General features: G+C 44.1%; 1 protein-coding gene across 1 annotated transcript in view; it reads left to right on the forward strand.

Annotated features, from left to right (window-relative positions):
- Positions 1-6,594, forward strand: part of LOC109383015 (uncharacterized) — a 14,857-nt gene extending 8,263 nt beyond the window's left edge. Inside the window, exons 4-5 of the transcript XR_002124035.1 lie at positions 1,509-1,653; positions 6,504-6,594. The gene's annotated coding sequence lies outside the window, so the exon portion shown is untranslated. The remainder of the gene's footprint in view (positions 1-1,508; positions 1,654-6,503) is intronic.
- The last annotated feature ends 1,314 nt before the right edge of the window (positions 6,595-7,908 follow it).

Consider the following 7,908-nt stretch of genomic DNA (forward strand, 5'->3'; position numbering starts at 1 on the left):
GAGGGCAGTGTCACTGGCCCTCATATGTGGGATCCGAACCGGGGCCCTCTGGCGTCCCAAGCCAGCTCTTAACCATTGCCGGCCCGCTTCACTCCTTTTTGTTGCTGAGTGACATCCACTGTTTTGGATAGACCACATTTTATTTATCCATTCATCAGTTTATGACATTTGGGTTGTTTCTACTTTTTGGCTTTTATGAATAATGCTGCTGTGAACATATGTGCACAAATTTTTGTGTGAACAATTATTTTTACTTCCCTGGGATTTATACCTATGAGTGGAATCACTGAGTCACATGGTAACTCTCTTCAACTTTTTGAGGAACTGCCAGACTGTTTATCAAGCATCTGTACCATTTTACGTCCCACCAGTAGTACAGGAAGGTTCGATTTCTCCACATCTCGTTCTCTGTGTATCTTAGTTAAAATGGTCAAGAGCATAGATTTGACTGAAGCTCCTCTCAGCACCAGGTGGAGTAGTCCACTGGCTAGCTCATGGCTTGTCTGCTTGGAGTCAGTGTCTCACCCCTGGTCCCGTCGGCTGGGGTCACAGTGATGAAGCAGAGTGACATGGCTCAACACGTGGCTCGGAACTGCCCATCCTTCAGCAGAGCTGCTGGGAAGGAGACGAGGTCTGAGCAACATGGCTCCCTGAAGGCAGAGAACTCGAGGCTGATACCAGCTTCCTCCAGGGTCATATGCACGAAGAAGGCAGTAGGCCAGAGAAAGAAAATGGTATTCCTTTTTTTGGGACGAGAAGACAAATTGGGAGGCCTCGCAGCCTGTTCGATCTGCTTCCACCACACACAGTTAGGTCTCTAATTTTTTCAGTTGGTTGCTGGAGCACCCGAATGCCCATATGAACAACAAACCCCATGTCTCCGTCCCAACGTCTCTCCCTTCTTCCCTGAATTGTCTAGGAACCTCAGGGGTGCACTCAGTTCAGTGGGAGTCAATCCTGCTGCAGGTGTCGGCAGAGAGAGAACAGGAGGCGTGATTCGTTCACCAGCCAGTGTTTCAAGGCACCCTCAGTGTTGCTGTTGAAAGGCCTTCTGTTTTGGATAGATGCTCTTTTTGTAGAGACCTTGCCTGACTCCCTAAGGCCACCGCCTGGGACAGCATGCCAGGTTCCCGGTTCAAAGCTCTCTTGGACCACACTGATTCATCCAGCAGCTCGACCCAGAGCTTTCTCCTCGGCCATACCCTGTGCAGAAACCAGCATGTAGTCCCCATGAAGACTCAGCCCAGGCCTGAGGCCCAGGAATAATAGACGTGGACCTTTCCAGTCCATTGGATTGCAAACTCACACCCTTATTAGTATAAACAGCTACACAGTTTACTTAGCATAAAGAACATGGCTGCTGAGAGGGCTAATAAAAGGACGTGCAAAATATGTTCTGCTAACAGAGGAGCCTGCAAATCCACAGCGTTTGTCAAGTGACAAAACCAGGAGGGGCCCTGAGATGCCCTCCACTGGGCTGCACGTTGACTTTTGACATTCCATTCCAGGAGTGATGCAGAGGAGGTGTTTAGCATCATAACAAGACTCTTCTGAATACTTTCATCTGAACGAGAGTCTTAGCCAACTTGAACAGAACACAGCTGAATACAATCAACTAATTTTACCTGTGGACATCCACCCTTGGGCCTCTAGGTATGTCCTCCCCCTGTGAACCCTCACTAAGCTCCTTGCCACTTCCCAACCACCTCCCCGCACTCACGTCCCCCCCAACCCCTGGCCTCCGGTTAAGATTTCTCTCAATGAGTTTTTCCTCAGGGCCTTTGGCATTTGTTTCTGTCAAAATATCCTGAGAATCTCTTCCAACAGGCTTTCCTGTCTTTGAATCGTAGAAAGAGGTGGCTAGGGTCTGGAGATTTTGCCCCCAAGAGGCCCCTGACTGTTAGACTAAGTTTATACCCTTCAACTGTGGCAACCAGATTCGCTCATCAAAAGGTATTGAGGAGGGGCAGGCCTCATCAACCATTCACAAAAAGCTTTACGCCACTTCGCACTGAGGGCAACGAGTGCTTACTTGTCCCACATTTTCAAAACTAAAAGAATCCACTCAAAGACTCTTGCTTGAATAATGAAAATTCTAGAAGCAGCTGGAATGATTTAGAAATTTCTCCCAATAGGTGACCAATTATATTAAAATATTTTTGAGATAATTTTGATGAATCATTGGCTCACACAGTTCTTTCAAACAAAAAGATGATCTCAAGTACATTTTTAAACCATCAGGAATAAAAAATCATAATATGGTAACTCTTCCATTTTGTTCATTATATTTCACCCTAATGATCAAGATATCAGAGAATATATAGTTTAAAAATAAAATAACATTCCATAATCATTTCATGAACAGTTTTAAGGATAAAGTTTCTTAGACTGAGAAGAAAGAAAAAGGGGGGGTGGGGGGAGGAAGAAGGAAGGAAGAAAGGAAGTCCGTTCCAAGAATAACTTAATTAGTACAAAATACATGGCTGAAATGGCTGATTTTGAATAAACATATTTTTTATATTATACATTGGAATGTTAAATTTAAAATATTCCTTTAGAGCTAAGGCTTATCCAAAGCTATTTGAAGGTCTGAAATCTGCAGGGGGATTAATTTATGAGTATAGGTGAAGGCTGGCAGCCCCTGGCCTTGGTGGACTGTGGCTGTTAAGTTAGGCCCTGGGGTTCTGACATCTCAGCTCCTCACCCCAGCATCCTTAGTAACTCGCTGTGTGTCTTAGCAAGCCGCTCCCTCTTGGTTTCAAGAAATTCTGCAGTTCTATGATGGGTCATAAAGGACTCAATCCCACCAATTATTAAACTCTGAGGTGAAGGATTTTACCTTATTGACCAGGAGGGGGCGACCCTGGACTGTGCCTTCCATTTTTACCCCAGTGGGAAGAAATGCTTTCCTGTCTTCTCAGGAAGTCATTCTTGTGATTGAGGGCTCTGCTTCAGTACGAGTTACTTCTTCCATTATTTCTTATTTCGTATAGTACAAGGGATACACTAAGACTAAGGCCTTACTTGAAAACCAAGGAAGGAAAGCAAGTACAGGATATGGAACGGGAGCACAGCCATGCGTTCGTTCACTCTGTCATTCCATGAATAAATGACACAACCCCATTTTCTAAAATTGGGGAGATTTGTGAATCAGAAATAATCTAATTCACAATTCATTCTAATAAAGGGAACTGACCACACCTGTTTGAGATCTGGCCCAGTCCCAGTGGTTGGTTTTTTAGCAACATAAACCAGACTTTGGTGGGAAAAGGCGAATGTTCTGAGTACCTTAAATCCCAGGCTTATTCTTTCATAAGAAGCAGGGTCAAAATAATGTTGACAGGAAAAATGGGAATTCCTTATATGAGACTGGACTATTTTACCCTTGTATGAGACTGGAAAAATTAATGACGAGGCATGTTTGTTTCTTAAGTAACTAGTAAACCCCCTACCTCACCCCCACCCCGACTCCCATAGCTCTTGCTGGTGGCAGGAATTATGGGAAATCAGAGCACCCATCATCATTCCTCCTCTGGGGGCTAGAGGTGCTCCTTTCTAGGCAGAATGGGCAAAGTATGGGCAGAAAGAAACACTGTTAACATCACCACAAAGCCTAAATCCTGCATTTGAAAGACTCAAGAAAAGCGAGGCAGCTTCTTCCTTCTGTCAAGAGGGGTGGTCCCAGCGATGGCAGATTGACAGATCCACCTGCCTCTCAAGAACAGCTTAGAAGGGCGGGACATTACATAAGACACGTGTTAGAAGATGAGCAACCCAGGGGGTGAGGATTTGAGGGCCAAGAGCTAGAGAGAAGGGTTAGAAGACAGATTAGCTTTGAGGCATTTGCCCATTCTGAAGAAGCAGAGAAGCTCCTAGCATCTTATGCTAAGGGGACAAAAATGAGAGTTCAGGGCCACTAAGGTAGAAGAACTCAAGTAAACATCAGCTGGGATTTCCAGAGGGCAGCAACAAAAGACTAGGGTTGAAAACAGAAAAACCCTCACAAAGATTGAAGCCCCACTTCCAGTCAGCTCAATTTTTGATTGGATTAAGGCAAGGTTTCTCAACTTCAGTGCTATTGACATTTTGGGCTCGATAAATTCTCTCTTGTGGGGGACTATGTATTGTAGGATGTTTAGCAGCAACCCTGACCTGTACCTACTAGATGCCAATGAACCAGTACCAGCCCCAAGTTCTGACAACCAAAACTGTCTCCAGATACTGTCAAATGTCCCCTAGTGATCAAAATTGCCTCTGCTTGAAAACCACTGGATTAAGGGTGTCTGTCTAGACCAGGGGTCGGCAAACTGCGGCTCGCGAGCCACATGTGGCTCTTTGGGTACGTTCAGTCTCAAAAGTTTGCCGACCCCTGCAAGAGCCAATCCTGTCCCTCACAACAGTTTAAAAATTATTTAAGAGCCATAAATACATTTTTACATAATCACCATTATGTGAATAATATCCTTTAAAAATTTTATAAATGAAATTATAGTTTTATTTTCATTTTCAATTTTATTTCAGAGACACATGTACGTATCCAAAGAACCACATGTGGCTCGCGAGTTTGCCAACCCCTGGTCTAGACCCTAACTGCCTGCCAGAAGGAAAAATAAATCTTATCATCATCCAGAGCCTCAATTATATAATTTTTCATGCATGATGACTAGCACCTAATAAATAACATAGCTTCAAATAAATAACAAAGTTGATAGAAATAAAAAGAAATAGACAAATCCATGTGAAAAATTGACATAAGTGAAGCCATTTTAAAATAGAGCCAGAACAGCCATTAACTATTTGCACATCTTGCTCCTTAAACCTTTGGAATGTTTGGACTGGACAAAATAACCTTTGCACTGGGCCAGAGCATCGTGTCTTACAAACTGTAAAGCTAACAGGAAAACAGACGTCATCCTGATGACAAAGACAAATGATTATGCACATTCTTTAGAGCCAGTAACCAGCCATGTATATAGCTAGAGTAATTCAGCTTTTTAATGCCAATAGAAAGTCCTTTCTTCTATTTATGTAATTCTTTCCCTTCCTTTTCTCATAAAAACTCCTTGCCTTCACCCCATAATCGGGACACAGTGTGGGTTTCTATCTGGGTCTGTGCCCTCCAATTGTCCATCCTCTGATCTCAAATAAATACCTGTTGCTCTTTATTGTAAGTTAACATCTACAATCATAGTGGGAGGTTTTAGAACACATCTCTTAGGAACTGATGGAATAAGTAGACCAAACAAACCAAAAAACCAAAGTTGGGACAACAGGGTTAAGCTGTGAACAGGGAAGCATTTCTGGCAGGAAAGAGCAGGGTGTTGGGTCTGGTTGCTCGAGTGAAGGGTCCGGGAAAAAGTGGTGGTGGCGGGTTGTGATATTGTAATTTATAATAAGAAATATACATTTGGTCTTAGTCCCTGTTCCTGGCAGAGTTAGTTCTTAAACACTTGGAATTTCCCAAGTGAGGAATGGAGAAAGGCATCTTTTGTTTTGTCAATGAGGTGACTTTTGGAAAGCCCCCAAGTCACCAAAGATGGGCTCTGGTTACCAGAGGAACCAACCATGTGATTAAAGGGGTAGAATTTTCAGTCTCATCCGCTGACCTGGAGGGGAGGGCTCATCAGAGTTGGGTGCAGAATAATATGAGCATTGAAGGAAGGTGGACAGAGACGGGGAGGAAAGGAGTATCTTTGTGGGCCCCCTCTTTCTGGATGCCTAATGCTATAAGACCTCTTCACCGTGGGTGGTACAAGGGAGCTGCCTAAGTGCAGACATCTCTTTTGTTCTTTCCTATACTGGTTGCTCTGTGGAGATCTGCCTGCATCCTGGCTCAGTGATGTTTGGCTTGCAAAGACTAGTAAGGCAGACAAAGGGCGGTAAGCACTTTCTGATGAACTGAGAGGGCGTCTCCCACAGAGCTACCTGTGGAGCTCTCCTCCCACATGGCCTTGCCACCTGGTAACACCAGGTATCACCGGGCTTAGATTAGAGTCCTATGGTCTGAGGGCAATTTCCAAATTGAGAGACATAGAACTCAATGTCTGATTCCTGTCCCTACTCTCCCCTCACTATTTTGGCAAGAAGCACTCCAGCACACAGAAAAGGGGCCTGTGTCACCTGGGCTATGCAGGTATTACTCATGCCTAATATATGGCAGATAATATTCTAATTGCTGCTGAGATCCAGCATGTAAACGTGGGAGCTAGGCATAGCTGAGACCTATCCTTTGCCTTCAGGGAGCTCCTCTTAGCCCAACAGGGGTCAGGGGGTGAGTGGCAATGAAACAAGTTTGAACACAGTGTGCTGGGACAATGTATGACAACATCACTTGCTGATAAAATGCAGATGTAATCGGGGCTCTTATGAGTAGATTAGGGGCATCTGAGACTTTGAGAATCTTCTGGGGGAGCAGGAGTAAGATGAATAAAAATGTCTGCAGGTGAAAAAGTATGAAGTACATTGCCGGGAATTTTATTCAACTTTTTTTTTTTTAATTACAGCAAAACACCAAACGTGGTGCTTCCCAAGAGAAATTAAAGGGGAAACACGGCAAGGCTGCTATATTTAAACACATGAACTATTGGGATTACTTGCAGGCAAGTCTTCTTTCTCTTTTTTTTTAATCCTCACCCCTTATCCCCATCCCCTTTGGCAACCATCAACTTCTTCTCTATATCTATGGGTCTGTTTTTATTTTGTTTTGTTAGATTCCACATGTAAGTGAAATCATATGGTTATTTGTCTTTGTCTGATTTGTTTCACTTAGTGTAATACCCAGTAGATCCACTGATGTTGTTGCAAATGGCAAGATTTCGTTCTTTTTTATTGCTGAATAATATTCCATGGTGTATCTATACTGCAGCTTCTTTATCCATTCACCTTATTCAACAATTATCGAGAGCCCGCTCTACACCAGGCACCGTGCTAGGAGCTCAATCTACATCCGCAAACAAAACTCAGTCCTTCCCCACGGGTTGTTTAGGACTGATCTAGTAAAGGGATTGAGAAGGAAACAGGTCATTTCAGGGCCTCAATGGGGAGAAGTCCCACAATGAGTTGCCTGGAGTAGCTGGAGCACAGACTATGTGCAAAGAAGTGGAGGGAATTATGTTTGTCAGCTTATGCGGGGCCATGCTATGTCTTAAAATTCAAGGCGAGGCCTTTTTGCCAAATTTGATTGGTAACAGGGAACTACTGAAACCTACTGAGCAGAGAAGTGGTGCGGTACATGTATAAACACATTAGGCAAGACCCTGTCTTATCCTTGATTCCTGTCTTCACCAGGGCCAAATCGGAGGTCAAGATGGCATGGATGGTGGCATGCGTGTGGTTGATAGGACTGGTCACGAGGCCTGAGTTCAAGCTCGTGGGACATGGTGGTTCCCCATTAGCATCCGTTTTTGTTTTACCCCCACTGCCTGGGAAGATGAGATACCTGGCCTGACAGATGGTCAAAGCTCAACAGCTGACACCCTGCAAGGGTGGACAATTTCTTAGCTGTTAAATTTCAGGCCATTTTTGTTTTCAGTCTTTTCCCGAAAGAAAAAAAAATTTTTTTTAAGCTTAATCACTTTAGAGACATTAACTTTTTTTTTTTTTTACTTTGACTCCTTATGACTGGAAAAGACATTAGAGATATGTAGTACAGCCCTCTCCTTTTCAGATGTGGACAGCAGTGTCCAGAGAGGTGAGGTGGCTTCTCCTAATGGCAGATCTCAGAATAAACCTGATCATCGATACGGGCATCTGCTGGCTTACCATTTCCCCTTCTTCTGCTAACAGACCTTCAGTCTTTCTTTGGGAAAACTCTCAGCCCAGATGGGGCTGAACTCCCCCGTCTCGATGCCATTTGTCAGCCTTAGCTACTCAGAGCCGCAGCATCAGCTCTGTGGCTTTTGCTGAAGC

This window comes from Hipposideros armiger, unplaced genomic scaffold, assembly GCF_001890085.2.
Source record: "Hipposideros armiger isolate ML-2016 unplaced genomic scaffold, ASM189008v1 scaffold_74, whole genome shotgun sequence".
Classification (NCBI taxonomy): Eukaryota; Metazoa; Chordata; class Mammalia; order Chiroptera; family Hipposideridae; genus Hipposideros; species Hipposideros armiger.